We start from the raw sequence: 19,411 nt of genomic DNA, 5'->3' as shown, positions 1-19,411 counted from the left end.
GTCACCATAGTCACCATAGCCCCAGTTGCCAGAAGGGGGTCGGCGTGTAGGCTCTGATTGGGCTACTGCTGAATCGCCCAGGCCTCGGGTAAGGTGTCATGTGAAAACCCGTGGGGCTCTGCTGAATTATCTGGGAGCTAGTACAGGATCACTCTGTGGCAGATATAACGCCACCTGAAAGTTGTCCTAAGGCGGTGCTTATTTTATCATCATTCACTTATTCTTTCTCCTGGAACGAATTGATCTCTCCTGCAAGTCTTGTCTCATTTCTAGCTGGAGGATCTTTAAGTTTAAGAGGTATAATCTCTTTTTGTCATGGTAATGTCTGTCAGGCGATTGCGTTCTCAGTCCAAAGTAAAATCTGTAAACCCTCTAGAAACCATTGACCATAGTGTCAAGAGTGATAAGAGTGATAAGAGTGGTAAGAATTCGTGGAGTCCCCCAAATCCACAAAAGTTAATACGTAGACGCAGAGTTGGTGCTTACCTAACTCTTTTAAAATCTTACCCATCAATATCATCAATGTTCTTAAAAAAGGGAAGAAGTTATAAGAGCGGAATAGGGCAAAACAGTGAAGAACTTGGAGCTGTGGGAAATGAGGAGAATTCAATGGAGGTGGAGGTGATAATGGACTCCGAAATATCAGCCGAGAATGGTTTGGGTAGCCATATATCAAGACCAGAAGCACTCTTTCCTGTAATAATAATACAAAAATCTAATGGGGAAGTAGGCAACGCAGTGCCTCCGTCTATTGTGAGTCAAGCTGTTGTGTCATCTTATGACGGTGTGGAGAAAATTTCGGGCTCAGAGATGGAATTGGTTCTATCTAGGAATGAGGCGCCAGTTTCCACGCAGAGTAAGGGTGGTGTAAGTGAGGACGTCACTCCTTCCTCCCCACTAGCAGATTTGATAACTCGCCTTGAAAAAGTACACGACAATGTAAGTGTATCTCAAAGGAGTTCACCGGACTGCTTTTCAATAAAAAGAACTGAACCTTCTCCTAAAAGTGAACATCAGAATGCCCATAGTGAACTTAATGGGAAGGCAAAAACAGAAGACCTCACTCTTCCGGATATTGCCATTCAATTGGAAAAGAACGCTGAACGAGTGAAGCAGTTAGAAAAATTGGGTGCTCAATTTTTGGCTATAGATCCCCATCCGAATGAGGAAATACTGTCCCCTCAAGCAGGAGTTCACTTACACATGCCAATTATGTATAGCAGTACACCTACTAAATCCTCTTTGACATCAGAATTTCACGATTCATTTATGCCCTGTGATAATCGGGCAGAGAATTCTGCGTTTTCATTGACTAAAAATGAGATTGCAGATACTGGGGGGCTAATGTATACATTTATTAAATTGGAAAACATTTTAGCTGTAATTTTGTCCCTGATGGAGAAGAGCGCCTCTAACTCGGACCATATCCTCAAAGTCCTAACGCCCATTCTGGGTGGGGTCTTAGATCTTAAACATCATAGCCAAGTATGTGCGAAGTGTGCCTCCCCTATACGTAATAATTGTTGTCAAATTAATGACAGACTACATAATACTGCTAATGGCTCAGAGTTAGGGGAACCAAATAATCCGCTGGTGAACGTTGGATGTTTGCCGCATGTAAGAAATCAAACTCCAAGCCCATCCCAAATTGTTGTTAATAACTCTGCAAAGGACATCGCTGAGGAGAGAAGTGTAAATGTAAAGGTATCTCCAGTGCCAAATACAGTGCGTGTCTTCCCAATCTTTAATAGGAGCAAGCCTAAAAAACCCAAACCTCATGATTCAGCTGAAATAATTAATATTTTAGAAGTCTCTGGGGTGGGGGAACATTTATTAGTAAGAGAGGGAAGTGTTAAATCCCATTGTAGGAGGAAAAGGAAGGGGAAAAATCGCCGGTTTCCAAAACGTAAACTGAGAAAACTGCGGTTCCAAAGTGTAGTACAATCAGATCATTCTAATATCGCTCCTAACGATGAAAAGAACACATCAACAGTGGCTAAACAGAGGATGAATTTGAGTGAAACTGAGGAGCAAGATAATGTCCCCCAGCCGATTAGTCTGATTAGTAGGTCGAGTACTTCCCAGAATGAAAATGGGTTGGGTGAGGCCTGGAAAATAAGGGATTTCAAGCTGGAGAGTCGGAGTGTCGGAGGATATTATTAAAACCTTCGTACCAGCCCCGAGGATAGAACTAAGTAGGACCGTATGTGAATCAGTAGGTCCACCCCTTATTTGCATGAAGCCTGAAGTAAGTAATGGTGGGGGAGTTAGTCAAAATATGACTATATCAGTTAATAACAACAAAGGGGGTAACTCCACTGATTTTTCGAGGAGATCTTATGATACGGATGTATTAAGGCCCCCAGAGTTAGGCATTGGGCATGGGAATAATGCCTTATTTTTTATCCCTCTTTTTGATGCTGAGCCTATGACTTTGAATAGAAGGGCCCTTCTTGGAATTCTATCGGAAATAAATGATCTAAAGTTAATTTCTTCTAAAGATATAGAACTGGTCCTCTTAGATTGGAGGCACAAACCTCAGGTCACCAAAGCAATTTTTACTTCAGGGGTGGTGTCTTCCATCGTGTTAGCAAATGTGGATGGCTTTAGGAAAAGAAGAATAGATGTTATTGTTTGCCCCACTACCCAGGGTGCTTCGTTGAAGCGCCTCGAAACTTCTTATTCTAGGCAAGAGGTAGAGGTAAATGATCATGAGGGTGTGAATATGACCACTAAATTTGAGGGTTTGGAAATTACAGTTGGGAGGGGATTAGGTATTAGAAAAATAAAGGTAGTAGCACCCGAGGGTCATGAGGTCCTTGGCATTGATAGTAGAGATGAGGTGTCAAAATGGAGCTGGATCGCAGGCACCTTGAATGGGGCTAAATCTTCTACTACCATCCCCATAGAACGGAGGTAGCCTACTAGGAACAATCGTGTCCTGGAATTTGGCGGGGCTAGGAAAAGGAAATATTAAGCTTACTTCCTTAGCACACATAGACCCCAAGATAATCTGCCTCCAAGAGACGTGGCCAACTGAAGAGTTCCAGTTAGAGAACTACTATGTGTATTGTAGTGCAGCTAAAAAATCTACAAAGGGGCATGCAAGTGGAGGATTAGCCATTCTGTTAAGCTGCGAGTTACTATGGGACCCCGAGATATTCATTCATCCATCAAATTGTTGTATCTGTGCAAAGATAAAATTAGAACAAGGCAACTTGGAATCAGCATTGTTTCTGTATGTGGTAAATGTATATATTTAGGCTTTCCTGTTTTCAGTTTCTATTTTTGGTAAATTCTGGTGGTGTTTTTTCAGTGTTTACCAGTGATTTCCATACCTCAAAAAAACAGTGCTTTTCAGTGTTTACTCATTTTCGCGCCATAAAAAACAACTGAAACGGTGTTTTGTCGGTGTTTATGGAACGCTTTGCTTTTATGATTGCTTTTTCAATTTTTCCTCAGAAACTGTATACTGCTCTACATTCCAGAAGCTTAGTAAAGTCATGAAATACTTTCTATTGTCCTTTGATTCTGCAGCTCAGATTTAACAAGCATTTGCAATGCAATAGGTCTCGCATTTATGTGAGTTTAAGCTATTGGCATTGTAAATAACGTAGCCTTTTATGTTTTAAAAACGAAAACTGGAAAGGAAGTTCCCTGTATCATCTCAGCACTTTAAAAACAATGTTTTGTAGCGTAACGCCATACTCAGTACCAATGTACTGCACTTTGAGATCTTACATGTGCCACCAGTTAGACGTGTTATAGGTGCCATCGCGCAACTGCACCCTGAACCGCCAGTGCACTGCAGTCAGATGTTCTAGGCAACACTGTCCAGATTGTTTTGCTTTTATAAATATCACACGCAGCAACAACCAGAGATAATGGGATTGCTGCCCTAATTTTAGTTAATGTGACCCCCTCCTTCTGTCCTACAATCTCAGGTATTCCAGTGCAACCCTACGTTACGTACAAGTACAGCTGGGGAGATGCGCCCAAATGTTAGAGCAGTTACTGGCTCTAATTGCTGATTCACTAGAATAGCTGCCCTTCAGACAATCCCAGTACTGTCTGTATCAACACTTTCCACTTGCTGGCGCGGGTAACACTGGCCTGTGTTTGAAGGACTGCATGCATTCCCTAAGAACGAATTCAGCTGTAATGCTCAAAAACGAAATGCCATCACCATATCGCAAGAGTATGTGGACAGATTATCCGCCTGTACAAACTCCATAAAGGCTCAGTACAGTTATAGCATATTAGATTGGAAGCACATTCATCTCTTTCAATTTTTACTACCTCATGTATTTTTGTTTGCTCACAATTGTCACTTTTACCTTATGTAACTTAACGTCTGCTCTTGTAATCTGTTCTCGTGTAATGCTCTCATCATGTATCATTTTTGTTCCTATTGTGAAGCGCTCTGATGCCTTCGGGTAAAGTCAGCGCTATATAAAAATGTATAAATAAATAAATAAATAAAATTGCCTTGTAATGGCCATGACCTTCAGTAATATTATCATGGCACTTTGATAAATGAATTTTCAGTATCAGTGTCATAATCCATGCCATATCCCGGGGAGAATACTGATAGCATCAAAAGACATTTGAACGTGCCGATGGCAGAGATACCCCACAGATGGCCAGAATGGCCTATTGCATGCTTTTAACACACTGAGTATCAACTTAATGGGGCAACTAATAGCTGGCTGGCATAATTAAATCCTTGAATATCATACGTAGAATAATGATTTATGTACATTATCTAGACCAACTACTTGCAATTCAGCAAAAATCATGCAACTCCTGATTTCCGTGGGCAACAGGTGTTATTATTTCTTAAAGAAATGCACGTCTTCCGTCTTTCTTCTTTTGCTGGCGGCAGTATGAGGAGCGAGGTCATACTAATATACTAGTATTTACACGTTACATCTGTAACTGTGCATGTGTGAGTTTTTTAAATAGCCGCTCTTGCTTAGTTTATATGTCTAGGCGCTAGTTGTTTGTCACTAGGTCTCGTGATGTCTTTGACACCGATTTACACAGCGCTTCATACACCCGACAGGGTCCCGAAGCACTTATGGCAATGTGTCCTCTGACCTTTCTGCCACAGAGTGACTCATGTGTCTGGGCCTCTGAGCAGCCAGAGAGGTATCTGAAGAGAGCAGTACAAATTCAAACAAGATAATGCGGATTTTAAGAGGTAGGAGTGTAAACATCCCTGGTTTGTTTGTGTGTGCGCACGTGCCTAATGCCCCAACGTCTGCCAAAGAACCATACAAATGTATTGTTTTTTTAAATGCAGCTTCTCGTCGGGCCTGGTAAATGGCCTGGCAAATTTATTGCTTTATTGGGGTCTCTGTTATCTTTAGCGTGTGCGTGCTAAACAGATAGTGCACCCGAGTAGCTGTTTTTTGTGTCACCCCTTTTTCCGTCATGTATATAAAATATATGTTAGCCCGTGTTTTTTGTATTGTGTCAACCCTTTCCTGTTTGTTTTGTAACTGTTTCCGTTTTTATTAAAGTCGCATTCCCTTGCGTTGTAATGGCATTTTAACATCACATGCGTTTTAAGTGCATGCGATGTTAATGCCATCGCGCCACAATGCGATGTAAAAGTTGCGGTGCGATAGCACCGCGATGTATTCACATCGTTGTCATTGGTGTTTCCCCCCCAGTAGCAGCACAAGAACCTCCTGGTCGACAAAACCCCTTGAAAGGAGGCGCAGCTTTGCCTCTGGCACCATTAAAAAGTCTGCTCACTCTTCACTCTCCCGGCTGCTGGCTTCGAAAAGAGAAGTTGTTGTCTCTGTAGCTCCTTTGTCACACTCTGCCCGCACTGAATGAGGGTCAGTATCTTCAAACACACCTGAGTGGCTGCAAATGTCACCCCTCCTTTCCAATTAAAAACACAGCAGGGCGGACCATCTGCTTTGCATGGCCTCCCCCGGCGCCACTCTCGGCTGATGATTTGTACGGCTGTCAGGGAGCTCGCGGCTGCAGCGTCCCCCCTCGCCTGCCTTTCTCTGGTGGTCAGTCAGCTCGGGAAAGCTAAAATACTGCTATTCCCACATTTTACCCCCCACATCACCCTCGGCTCCAGGACTGAAGCTCGGATGCTGAGTTTGTACTACTTTGGCGCCCTCAAGTGGCCAAAAGTTGCAAATGGCCAAGTGGTGATTCTAATGTGAAAAATACAGCGATACTCGGTTTAAACCGAGTCAGCTGATTTGCAGTCAGTGGTGTAATATCGGGCAGAGTCGGTTTAAACCGAAAACCGGACGGCCTATATATATTCCTCCAGGGAAGGCGTCCACCCCACTGGTCGATTCAATTTGCACTTTTGTGTAAAAGTTATGTAGCAATGATGAAAGAATTCGTATCCTGATGGTAGGAGATTTTAATGACAAAATCAATAATAGCACAATCGCATCCTTTTCCAATCTGGACCAGGAGGAGGTTTGGTTTATCCCAAGGGCAGTATTCCCTTCCAATTTAAGATCTGATAAACGTGGCCTTTTACTGTTGCAAAATTTAAGAAATATTGACCTTATAGTATTAAATGGCAGATTCCCAGAGGACTCTCCTGCAGCCTTCACCTTTCACGGGTCACATGGAAATTCCCTTCTCAATTATATGGCAGTGTCATTTCAACTGTTTGGGGTATGCTCCCAGTTTAAGGTTCTCCCTACTAATTTGAGTGACCACAATATATTGGCTGTTAAGATTTCTTTAAACTTCGAGAAACCCGAACTATGGAACCAGAGGAAAGAGATAGTAACATACTCTCGAAGTAATGGTCGCACTTGTTGGTCACATAAGAACCTTCCGAATCTACATTGGGTATTTAAGAACATTGCGTTCAGTTTAATTTGGGAGAACCCGATTGTGAGGTATGAAAGAGTCATGACTGCTGTCAGAAAGTTGGGAAGAAAGATGAAAGGTGAGAGTGACGCCCCTAGAGTAACTCCTCTTAATGAAATTAAAACTCTTAATAATAAGATAAATGGGTTGATTAGATCCCAATTTACAGACCCATGGCCATCAAGACAAAAAGAGATATACAGATTAAAACAGGCCCGGAAAAGAAAAATAGCTGCAGTTCGCAGGGCCTCTGAAGACGCAAAATGGGTTAACCTTCGGGAAGTGGCAGCCTCGGGGGATACTAGAAAGTACTGGGCATTGATTGCCAAATACTGGGACAGTAGAGTAAAATCCCAGCCCATGTTGATCTCTGAATCTGAATGGTCTACTTATATATCCCTATTGTACGCCCCCAATCCTACAGATGTTGGGGTTGAGGGGTTTAATGGGATTGCATCACCCGTTGAAGAGGTAGAAGCACCTGTAATGAGCGAACTTGAGGGATACATTAAGGGGGCGAGATACTCCGGGGCAATGGGGCCGGATGATGTCCCTGTAGCGATTATAAAAAAAGACCGCGGCGATTGGGCAAAGGTGTTACATCCCCTGTTCGTCCATTGTTATAAGTTCGGGGATATCCCTAATTCCTGGAAGGGCAGTATAATAGTACCTCTATATAAACAAGCATTGGAAATGCAATAGGTCTCGCATTAGAAAAGTAGGAGCTATAGGTCTTGTAAATGATTTTTTTTTTTAGTGTAGATTTTCCAAATAGCTACATTGATAGATTTGCCATTTACAATGCCAATAGTTTTAATTTTTGTGAATGTGACACCTATAGCATTTGGAATGCCACATGATTTGTATTGACGTGACTTTGATGGCAGCTTTTGTAGTTATGCCACATTTCTAGAGAGCAGGAGAGTGCAGCAGGGGATAGAAGCACAGCCCTGCAAGCTGAACGTCCTCCCATCGCACACCCATCTGTGGCTTGAGTGGTGTGAGGGTGAGGAATGTGAGGGTGAGGGATGTGAGGGTGAGGGGTGTGAGCGTGAGCGTTGTGAGTGTGAGGGAGTGTGAGTGTGAGGGGGTGTGAGTGTGCGTGATGGTGAAGTTGAGTGAGTGTTTGTGAGGCTGAGTGTGTGTGACGGTGTGTGTTGGTGAGGGTGTGTGAGGGTGAGTGAGGTTGTTTGATGTTGATTGAGGGAGTGTGAGTGTGTGGGTGTGTGACGGTGTGAGGGTGAGGGTGTGTGAGGGTGAGTTAGGGAGTGTGATTGTGAGTGGGTGAGTCTGAGAGTTAGGTGTTGTGATGTTGATTGAGTGTGAATGAGGGTGAGGGGATGATGGTAAGGGTGTGTGAGGGTGAGGTGTGTTGATTGTGACAAGTTGCAAAGCTGAGGGTGGGTGAGTGTGTGGGAGGGTGTTTGATGGTGAGGGTGTGAGGTGTAGTGAGTGTGAGAGTGTTGTGAGGCGTGTGTGGGTGTGAGGGGAGTGAGCATGTGTGAGGGTGATGGGGTGTGAGGGTGAGGGTGTGTGAGTGTGTGAGGGTGAGGGTGAGTGAGGTTGTTTGCGGCTGAGAGTGTGTGAGGTGTAGTGAGTGTGAGAGTGTTGTGATGGGTGTGAGGGGAGCGTGGGTGTGTGAGTGTAAGGTGTTTGAGGGTGAGGGGGTGTGTGTGTGAGTGTGAGGGTGAGTGAGGGGGTGTGAGGCTTCGGGTGTGTGACGGTGTGTGAGTGTGAGTGTGTGTGAGGGTGAGTGAGGGTGAGAGAGGTGTTGTTAGGCAGAGGGTGTGTGACGGTGTGTGAGGGTGAGGGTGTGTGAGGGTGAGTGTGAGTCATTGTGAGTGAGTGTGAGTGAGTGTGAGTGAGGGAGTGTGAGGGTGTGGTTGTGTGACGTTGTGTGAGTGTGAGTGTGTTTGAGGGTGAGTGAGGGAGTGTGAGGTTGTGTGAGTGGGTGAGGGTGGGAGTGAGGGTGTGTGAGGGTGAGGTTGTGAGGGTGACTGAGTGTGTGTGAGGGTGACAGAATGAGTGTAAGGGTGTGTGAGTCTGAGGGGGTTGATGTTGAGAGAGGGTGAGTGGAGTGAGTCTGTGAGGGTGAGGGTGTGCGGTGTAGTGAGTGTGAGAGTGTTGTGAGGGGTGTGAAGTTGTGAGTGTAGCGAGTGTGTGTGAGGGGCTGTGAGGGTGAGGGGGTGTGAGTGTGGGTGAGGGTGAGTGAGGTGGTGTGAGGATGAGGTTGTGTGACGGTGTGTGAGGGTGAGTGTGTGTGTTTAATGGTGAATGATTGAGTGTGAGTGTGTGGGTGTGTGATGGGGTGAGGGTGTGCGAGGGTGAGTTACAGAGTGTGAGGGTGTGTGAGTGTGTGAGTTTGAGAGTTAGGGTGTTTGAGGGTGACTGAGGGTGAATGTGGTTGAGGGGATGAGGGTAAGGATGTGTGAGGGTGAGGAGTGTTGATGTTGAGATTTTGCAAGGCTGAGGGTGGGTGAGTGTGTGTGAGGGTGTTTGAGGGTGAGTGTGTGAGGTGTAGTGAGTGTGAGAGTGTTGTGAGGGGTGTGAGGGTGTGAGGGGAGTGAGGGTGTGTGAGGGTGATGGGGTGTGAGGGTGAGGGGGTGTGAGTGTGTGTGAGGGTGAGGGTGAGCGAGGGAGTGTGAGTGTGTGTGAGCAGTTGAGGGTGAGAGTTAGGGTGTGTGAGGGTGATGGTGTGAGGGTGATTGAGGGTGTGTGAGGGTGAGGGGATGAGGGTAAGGGTGTGTGAGGCTGAGGGGTGTTGATGGTGAGAGAGTGTGAGGGGGGTGAGTGTGTGAGGGTGAGGCTGTCCGGTGTAGTGAGTGTGAGATTGTTGTGAGGGGTGTGAGTCTTTGAGGGGAGTGAGGGTGTGTGAGTGTGTGTGAGTGTGAGGGGTTGTGAGTGAGTGTGAGGGTGAGGGTGAGTGAGTGGGTGTGAGGCTGAAGGTGTGTGATGGTGTGTGAGGGTGACGTTGTGTGAGGGTGATTGAGGGTGTGTGAAGGTGTGTGAGAGTTTTGGTGTGTAAGGGTGATGTTATGAGTGTGTGTATGTTAATAATAATTTTTGTTTTTTTTGTTTTTCTTTTTAATATGTGTTGTGTAAAAAAAAACGTGATAGAGCTTCCCTTTGTAATTGTCCTGCCTTATGTGTATTTTTTTAATGTAATTTAACTGTGTGTGTGTTTTAATTAATGTGTGGTGTTATGTGTGTTTTTGGTGTCTGTGGAGTCCCATATTAATTGTATTAATTTAAAAATGGCCGACGCAATGCGTCACCTTGACGCTCCCTACGTTAGCGTTCTAGTTTTTTTTTGTGTTGTGAGTGTTTACGTTTCCTTGACGTTTATTTGTAGCCAATCGGAGCGCGACGTTTTTGACTTGCGTTCCGATTTGCTTACGTCAACAGTGGAATTCCCCAGAAGATCGAGAATGTTGGTGCGCGGAAGGCGTGTTCTTGTTCCTGTGCTGTTGCTGCGTCGTTTGACAGGTAAGAATTTATTCCAAAGTGTTTTTTTATGTAATGTAATGTAGTATCTATAGTATGTTTAACTTAACGAATGAATAGGAGTGTATTTTTATAACTGTTGACATTGTTTGTTTTCGATCGTAATATTTGTAAATGTTTATTATGTAATGTAAATTAAAATCTTGTTTTTATTCGTCGATATGTCATGTATATGTTTTCGAAAACTGTAATGTAATGTATTTTTAGCTGGTGTTTGTTATTTGACGTACAAGAGCTGTTGTTCGAACTTTGAAGGGCTATTTAGTTTCTATTATATTTATGTATGTTGTGTTTGCATTGTTTTTTTCCTGTGATGCTGAAGTAGCCGGATTATATGTTATTGAGCTTATCGATGTATTAAAGGAAAGTTTTTGTATTTGCTGTATTTATTTTCCCTATCAATGTATTAAGAGGATGCACAGTGATGTAATGTGTGTATTTTATGCGTTTTGTGAAAAATGTTTTATTTTCCAATCCCTGTTTGCATATTTGTGTATTATTAGCTGCACTCTCCTTGCGTTGCTTTAAGTTTGCATTTTGGAATAGCTGCAAGTGTGTAATCCGCGTTTTACGTATATATCAAATAGTTGCTTAACGCTATTTATGTGTACAGTTGGAGGCTGGAGTTGTATTTGGAGGGTAGAGTTGTAGTGTGGTATTGTAGTTTTAGGGTGTAGTTGGAGGGTGGACTCGGACGGTGTGAGGGTGAGTGGATGTGAGTGTCTGGGAGTTTGAGGTTGTGAGTGAGACTGAGCGTGTGTTGGTGAGTGATGGTGTGTGAGGGTATGAGTGTGATTGAGGGTGTGAGGTTGTGAGAGTGTGAGGGTGTGATGTAGGGTGAGGATGAGTGAGGGTGTGCGAGGCTGAGGGTGAGGGTGTGAGTGGTTGTGATGATGCCTATAAGTGATCATTTTTTTCCGTGATTATTGTACACTTCAAATGTATTAATGTTGTGAAGCGTTGTTTTAGAAGCTAATCAAGATCTATGTAATGTTGATTGATGCTGTTAACGCTGAATCAAAAAACAATCACATCAGTAACGTTTTTTATATAATGCATGTAAAAAGTTACCTTTTTTTTGTAAGGTACACATCAATTCGCACTGCAAAAGCTTGGCTTGCATTAACGTAGATGCGCAGTGATTTTGTCTGTGTTTGCTCATTAGAGACAATGTTTACCTCCTTTTAAATTTCCGACTACAGCTGCGCATTAATTGTGGCAAAGTATAAGTATGAAGCCACCTTTAAAAATTATATTGTTTTTGTTGTGTACTTTGAGTGGAATCCTTAATTGTACTTATGGAAGAATTGCAATTAGGATGTGAGGTCTCGTGCTCTTGTGATTACGCACTTTGTTTGTTTTGTGGATTCTTTCCACCTTTGTTTAATGGTTTATTTATTTCCCCTTACTTTAGTAAGTGCTTTATGTTGTGAATTTGTGTCCTTTAGATGTCTGTGTCCCCTTTTAAATTGGTGTATTACTCGCTGTGTATTCAGATGTTTCCCTATTTTCTTTTTTTTTTTCGTAAAAAATGTTATATTTAACAATCCTTTTCTGCGTTTTTATGTATTAATTGGTGCACTGTCCTCGCGATGCATTAAGTTTTCATTTTTGAATACCTACAAGTGTGTAATCCGATGTTTTTTTATTGAATTAAATGTTGCCTAATGCTATTTACGTTTGGAGTTGAAGGGTGGATTAGTAGTTGGAGGGTGGAGTAGTAGTTGTAGGGTGGTGTTGTAGGGTGGAGTTGGAGGGTGGACTTGGATGGTGTTAGTGTGAGGGTGAGTGGATGTGAGGGCCAAGGGGTGTGAGGGTGTGTGATGGTGTGTAAGGGTGAGTGAGGGTGACTGTGTGAGTATGAGTGAGGGTGTGAGGGTGAGGGTGTCTGAATATGAGGGGGTGAGGGTAATGGGGTGTGAGTGTGTGTGATGATAGGTGTGGGTTAGTGAGGGTGAGAGTTTGAGGGTGAGTGAGGGTGAGTGTTGTGAGGGTGTGAGTGTGTGAAGGTGAGTGAGGGTGTGCGAGTTTGAAGGTTGAGTGTGTGACTGTGGGTGAGGGTGTGTGAGGGTGAGGGGGTGTGAGGGGGTGTGAGGGTGAGGGGGTGATGTTGAGTGATGGTGTGTGAGGGTGAGTGGGTGAGGGGGTGAGGGTGAGTGAGGGGGTGTGAGGGTGTTGAGGGTGAGGGTGTGTTGGTGAGTGATGGTGTGAGGGAGGGTGAGGATGAGTGAGGGTGTGTGAGGCTGAGGGTGGGTGAGGGTTTGAGTGAGAGTTGTTGTGATGATGCCTATAAGTGTTCATTTTTTCTCCGTGAATATTGTACACTTCAAATGTATTAATGTTGTGAAGCGTTGTTTCAGAAGCTAAGAGACCTATGTAATGTTGATTGATGCTGTTGTTAGCGCTGCTGTTTATTTTCTTTATTTTTTTGAATACTTAAATGCATTGTTTAGATTTCTTTTGTTACTTTGAGTGAAATACTTTGTTGTATTTTTGGAGGAATTGCAATTAGGCTGTGAAGTCTCGTGCTTTTGTGATTCCGCACTTTCTTTGTATTTTTGATTTTTTTCTGGCATTGTTTAATGGTTTATTTTCCCTTACTTTAGTAAGTGCTTTATGTTGTGAATTTGCTTCCTTTAGCTCGCTTTGTCCACTTTTAAATTGTTGTATTATTTGCTGTGTATTCAGATGTTTGCCTATTTTGTGTGCATTTATGATCTTTGTGAAAGAAGTTTTATTTTACAATCCCTTTCTTCATTTTTGTGTATTAATTGCTGCACTGTCCTTGCGTTGCATTAAGTTTAAATTTATGAATAGCTACAAGTGTGTAATCCGATTTTTACGTATTAAAATAAATGTTGCCTAACGCTATTTATGTGTGGAGTTGGAGGGTGGAGTTGTAGTTGGAGGGTAGAGTTGTAGGGTGGTATTGTAGTTATAGGGTGTAGTTGGAGGGTGGACTTGGACGGTGTGAGTGTGAGTGGATGTGAGGGTCAGGTGGTGTGAGGGTGTGTGATGGTGTGTGAGGGGGAGTGAGGATGACGGTGTGAGTATGAGTGAGGGTGTGAGGATTGTGAGGGTGTACTTGGACAGTGTGAGGTTGAGTGGATGTGAGGTTCAGGGGGTGTGAGGGTGTGTGATGGTGTGTGAGGGTGAGTGAGGGTGACGGTGTGAGTATGAGTGTGGGTGTGAGGGTGAGGGGGTGAGTGTGTGTGAAGATGAGGGGGTGAGGTTAATGGGATGTGAGAGTGTGTGATGATAGGTGTGGGTGAGTGAAGGTGAGAGTTTGAGGGTGAGTGAGGGTGAGTGTTGTGATGTTGTGAAGGTGAGTGAGGGTGTGCGAGTTTGAAGGTTGAGTGTGTGACTGTGGGTGAGGGGGTGAGGGGGTGTGAGGGTGAGGGGGTGTGAGGGTGAGGGGGTGATGGGGTGATGTTGAGTGATGGTGTGTGATGGTGAGTTGTTGAGGGTGATTGAGGGTGTGTGAGGGTGAGGGTGTTGAGGTTGTGGGTGAGGGTGTGTTGGTGATTGATGGTGTGTGAGGGTGTGAGGGAGGGTGAGGATGAGTGAGGGTGAGGGTGGGTGTGGGTGTGAGTGTGAGTTGTTGTGATGATGCCTATAAGTGTCCTTTTTTCTCTGTGAATATTGGACACCTCAAATGTATTAATGTAGTGAAGCGTTGTTTCAGAAGCTAATAGAGACCTATGTAATGTTGATTGATGATGTTGTTAGCGCTGAATCCAAAGACAAACACATCATAAACTTTTTTTATATTATCCATGTAAAAAGTTTTCTTTTTTTTTGTAAGGTACACATCAATTTGCACAGCAAAAGCTTTGCTTGCATTAACATAGATGCGCAGTCATATTGGCGGGTGGAGTTGTAGGGTGGTGTTGTAGGGTGGAGTTGGAGGGTGGAGTTGGACGGTGTGAGTGTGAGTGGATGTAGGGTCAGGGGGTGTGAGGGTGTGTGATGGTGTGTGAGGGTGAGTGAGGGTGACGGTGTGAGTATGAGTGAGGGTGTGAGGGTTGTGAGGGTGGACTTGGACGGTGTGAGTGTGAGGGTGAGTGGATGTGAGGGTCAGGGGGTGTGAGGGTGTGTGATGGTGTGTGAGGGTGAGTGAGTGTGACTGTGTGAGTATGAGTGAGGGTGTGAGGGTGGACTTGGATGGTGTGAGTGTGAGGGTGAGTGGATGTGAGGGTCAGGGGGTGTGAGGGTGAGTGAGGGTGATGGTGTGAGTATGAGTGAGGGTTGTGAGGGTGAAGGGGTGAGGGTGTGTGAGGGTGAAGGGGTGAGGGTGTGTGAACATGAGGGGGTGAGGCTAATGGGGGGGTGGACTTGGACGGTGTAAGTGTGAGTGGATGTGAGGGTCAGGGGGTGTGGGGGTGTGTGATGGTGTGTGAGGTTGAGTGAGGGTGATGGAGTGAGTATGAGTGAGGGTGTGAGGGTTGTGAGGGTGAAGGGGTGAGGGTGTGTGAGGGTGAAGGGGTGAGGGTGTGTGAACATGAGGGGGTGAGGCTAATGGAGTGTGAGGGTGTGTGACAGGTGTGGGTGAGTGAGGGTGAGAGTTTGAGGGTGAGTGAGGGTGAGTGTTGTGAGGGTGTGAAGGTGAGTGAGGGTGTGCGAGTTTGAAGGTTGAGTGTGTGACTGTGGGTGAGGGTGAGGGTGTGTGAGGGTGAGGGGGTGATGTTGAGTGATGGTGTGTGATGGTGTGAGGGTGATTGAGGGTGAGGGTGTTGAGGTTGTGGGTGAGGGTGTGTTGGTAAATGATGGTGTGTGAGGGTGTGAGTGTGATTGAGGGTGTGAGGGTGTGTGAGGTTGTCAGAGTGTGTGAAGGCGTCTGTTGAGGGGGAGGAGAAATGCGATCCTGGCTGTGTGCGTGGAGAGAGAGGGGAGGTGCTTGCGGCTGGGGGCTGGGGAACAGATGGCGAAGGCTGGCGAATTGAGTTGTGCATGCTCGCTTGGAGTCGTGGAGTTTTGCAAGTTGCAGGCTGCATAGTTAAGACCAGGGCTTCAATCTGAGCCTGCAAAGGGAAGCCGCATTGAAAGCCCCCTCAGCCCCCCACCCCATCAAGGCACACGAAACAGATAGAGGGCTGCCATTTTATTTTGATATTGTTCTGAGCCTGCAAAGGGAAGCCGCATTGAAAGCCCCCTTAGCCCCCCACCCCATCAAGGCACACGAAACAGATAGAGGGCTGCCATTTTATTTTGATTTTGTTGGGCTCACCAGCATTGGAACGCTGCCGTTCACTAGCACACATCTAGGGTAGTGTATTTATTGTTTTCGGTACAAGGCTAATTAATGTGTGTTAGTTATTCATGGCGAAGGCTGGCGTATTGAGTTGTGCATGCTCGCTTGGAGTCGTGGAGTTTTGCAAGTTGCAGGCTGCATAGTTAAGACCAGGGCTTCAAACTGAGCCTGCAAAAGGAAGCCGCATTGAAAGCCCCCTCAGCCCCCCACCCCATCAAGGCACACGAAACAGATAGAGGGCTGCCATTTTATTTTGATATTGTTCTGAGCCTGCAAAGGGAAGCCGCATTGAAAGCCCCCTCAGCCCCCCACCCCATCAAGGCACACGAAACAGATAGAGGGCTGCCATTTTATTTTGATTTTGTTGGGCTCACCAGCATTGGAACGCTGCCGTTCACTAGCACACATCTAGGGTAGTGTATTTATTGTTTTCGGTACAAGGCTAATTAATGTGTGTTAGTTATTCCAAATTATTTTAAGAACATGAGGTTTCCAACATCTTTTAGTATTCAATGCGAAGATGTGAAATGCGGGTTTAAGACGAGACACGGCCGTGAAACTGCAGGGAGAGAGGGGGGAGGTGCTGGCGGCTGGGGAGGGGGAGTAGAAATGCGAGCCTGGCTGTGTGCAGGGAGAGAGAGGGGAGGTGCTGGAGAGGGGAGGTGCTGGCGTCTGGGGAGGGGGAGGAGAATTGCGAGCCTGGCTGTGCCCGGGGAGAGAGAGGGGAAGTGCTGGCGGCTGGGGAACGGATGGCAAAGGCTGGCGAATTTTGTTTAAGAAATAGTCTGTTTCAGTGGGCAAAAAATGAGTTGTGCAGGTTTAAGGGTTTAAGACGAGACACGGCCGTGAAACTGCAGGGAGAGAGAGGGGAGGTGCTGGCGGCTGGGGAGGGGGAGGAGAAATGCGAGCCTGGCTGTGTGCTGGGAGAGAGATCGGAGGTGCTGGCGGCTGAGGAGGGGGGGGAGAAATGCGAGCCTGGCTGTGTGCGGGGAGAGATAGGGGAGGTGCTGGCGGCTGGGGGTGGGGATAGCCGTGGGAGGGAGCCTTGTCGCTTTCATGTGCACGCGCTTTTAATGTCAATGCGCTTGCGCATTGAGCTTCAATTTGACGGGCACTGCAAGGAATCGCCATGGAATCGCAAGTTGGTTAAAGTCTGTTTAAGCCCCCATAGTCTCGCAAGCTCAATGTGCATGCGCATTGACAGGCGAGACCTAAAAAGGACCTAAAAACTCACCTGCAAGCTATAGGCAAATCTCCCTTTTGGACGCAACGGGAAAACTGTTTGCAAAAAGCATCCTTGTCCACTTGCAAGAGTGGGTATTCGGTAGTAACTTGATTCCCCTTGAACAGTCTGGTTTTCGGAAGAATAGTGGCACCCTAGACAACATCTCTGTCTTGCAAACCTTAATTGATAAGTATCCTGCGGGGCGGAGGATACCACTGTATACAGCATTCATTGACTTCTCCACAGCGTTTGATAGGGTAGACCGGGGGACGCTGTGGAGGAAATTGATAAGGATGGGGATCCCAGGGAATTTGTTAAGAGTAACAATTGCTCTCCACTCCTCTACGTGGACTCAAGTTCTGTTGGGGGGGGGGACTCAAGGCCTATGAAAGAAAATCACTACCCACAATGGGCTGAAGCAGGGGTGCCTCTTGGCCCCTTTACTCTTCTCAATCTACATAAATGACCTCCCTAGCCGGGTAGGGGAGAGTAAAGGGGACCCTCCACAAGTGGGTGATCTAAAATTAAGTTGTTTACTGTATGCTGACGACGCAATCATCATGGACCTAACTCCAATTGGGTTGCAAAGACGTTTGACGGAGCTGGTCAGGTATACTAAAGAATATTTTTTTTAAATAAACACTTCTAAGAGTAAGGTGTTGATTTTTAGTCAGAAAGGCTGTAAGGTTCGACCAAATACGAAATGGTATTTGGGATATGAAAATATGGAAATAGTGACATTTTATCCTTATTTAGGATTTTTTTTTTTACAAATAGGTGCTCTGCTATCAGACATTTAGATCACTGCAAAAGTAAAGCTATTTTACAAGCTTCGGCAATTAACCGCTTGTATAAGCAATGCGGGAAAAGACACTTCTCACATACTATTGCAGTGTACAAAATAAAGATTCCGCCGACCTTGAATTATGCTAGTGAAACAATTGATGAATGTGAGTGGGCTAAGTTCGACAAAGTGGAAGGCAAAATCTGGCGCCAAATATGTAACCTGAGTCACGCCGCATTAATTGCGGCTTTTAGGCTCGAATTTGGCCTCCTCTCAACATATGTTTTGTCATTGGCAGGGTCTTTAAGGTGGTGTAATGCTTTGATAAATGGTCAAGAAAATCAATTAAGGCTAGCTCTGCACAAGGAAATTTTTGATAACTTATTGTGTAAAAGTGTAATTTTTAGAAACTATTTAAATGCTTTAAGTACCTTTGGTTTGGACTTAACAGGGGCAGCAGGTTTAAACAAAATAGAATTAAAGCATTTAATTAAAAAAACCATATATGTGATCTCACGAGAAAGAGATCTTGAAATATGCCGAGGGAATGGAAAACTGGATTGCTTAGCTGAGAATTCAATTATAAAAAATCCTCAGCCGTATGTTCTTTGGAACTTGAAACATGGTGTACGCAGAGTGATTTTACTCCTAAGAATGAATGTGTTGCCGCTGAGGATAGTAACAGGAGCTTGGGAGGGTATCCCAAAAATGAAAGAATTTGTGATTTATGCAATGGAGGCATCCAAGATTTTAATCATGTTTTGATTGTGTGCCCAGCACTTAGTTCAATGCGACGCAAATTTCTAAGGTCTGGTTTTTTACATTATAATATTTCAACAGCAGATCAGGCACGCAACTTTCTTCTGCATCCCCCGTCAGAACAGATATGTTTTAAGATTTTCTGTTTTTTTAAAGAATTTTTAAATGTATATTAGAAAGTCTATAAGTAGGGGGAATAGTGGTTCATATAGTACCTTGTATAACTTCCCTTGTCTTAGCACTTTTCGAGCACCTTAAGAATTTTTAATACTTGCAACATCGGATAAGTATCATTGTTTAGTAGTGTGTTTTAACAATTTTGTTTGCTACTTATATTTTTCAGTTCTTTGTTTCGAGTTAATTTGGCTAAATTGTTGCTAGATAATCATCCTGAGTTCTGTCCAGGATTAAGGTGTCGATGCACTAGCACTTTATCTTGATATATTTGCACTTTTAGTATCATCTTGCATAAATCATCTGCTGTTAACACTCTTCTCTGTCCTCAACATAAGAAATATTTTAATTGCTTTTGTTAACTACTGCCTGTATATTGGATATTAATTGCATAAATGTATATGATTTTAGTAATCTTGGGCTAAGCTAAAAGGGTTGATTCAGGTATTAGGCCTGGATTAGGATTATGGTTTCTTTACGTCTGCATATTGTAGATGGCATGTGCACTTTATACGGCACTTTATAAAAATCCTGCCGCTGCTTTCATTTAATATTTATCTCCCATAGATAAGATTTTAAGGGTGTAACTCTTCGTGCTTTTTAATACTGTTTTTTTTAATTGATGTTTTATTGTAATGTTATGTGGAATTCCTTGGAATTCCAAATCATAATAAAATTAATTGAAATTGATTGGGTTAAATAAACAAAGCACGCCTGTAATGTTTTTTCTGTGCAGCCCAGTCACTTGCAGACGCTTCTAGACTGTGTTTACTGCTAGTCGCTGAGAAAGTGCCGTGTGGCGCACCCCAGGATATGTTTGATCACAAGTCTTCTTTAACTGTCCTCTGCT

Source organism: Lissotriton vulgaris, chromosome 5 (genome assembly GCF_964263255.1).
Source record: "Lissotriton vulgaris chromosome 5, aLisVul1.2, whole genome shotgun sequence".
NCBI classification, from domain to species: Eukaryota; Metazoa; Chordata; class Amphibia; order Caudata; family Salamandridae; genus Lissotriton; species Lissotriton vulgaris.
The sequence above is the reverse complement of the archived record's forward strand: the minus strand, read 5'-3'. Positions refer to the sequence as shown.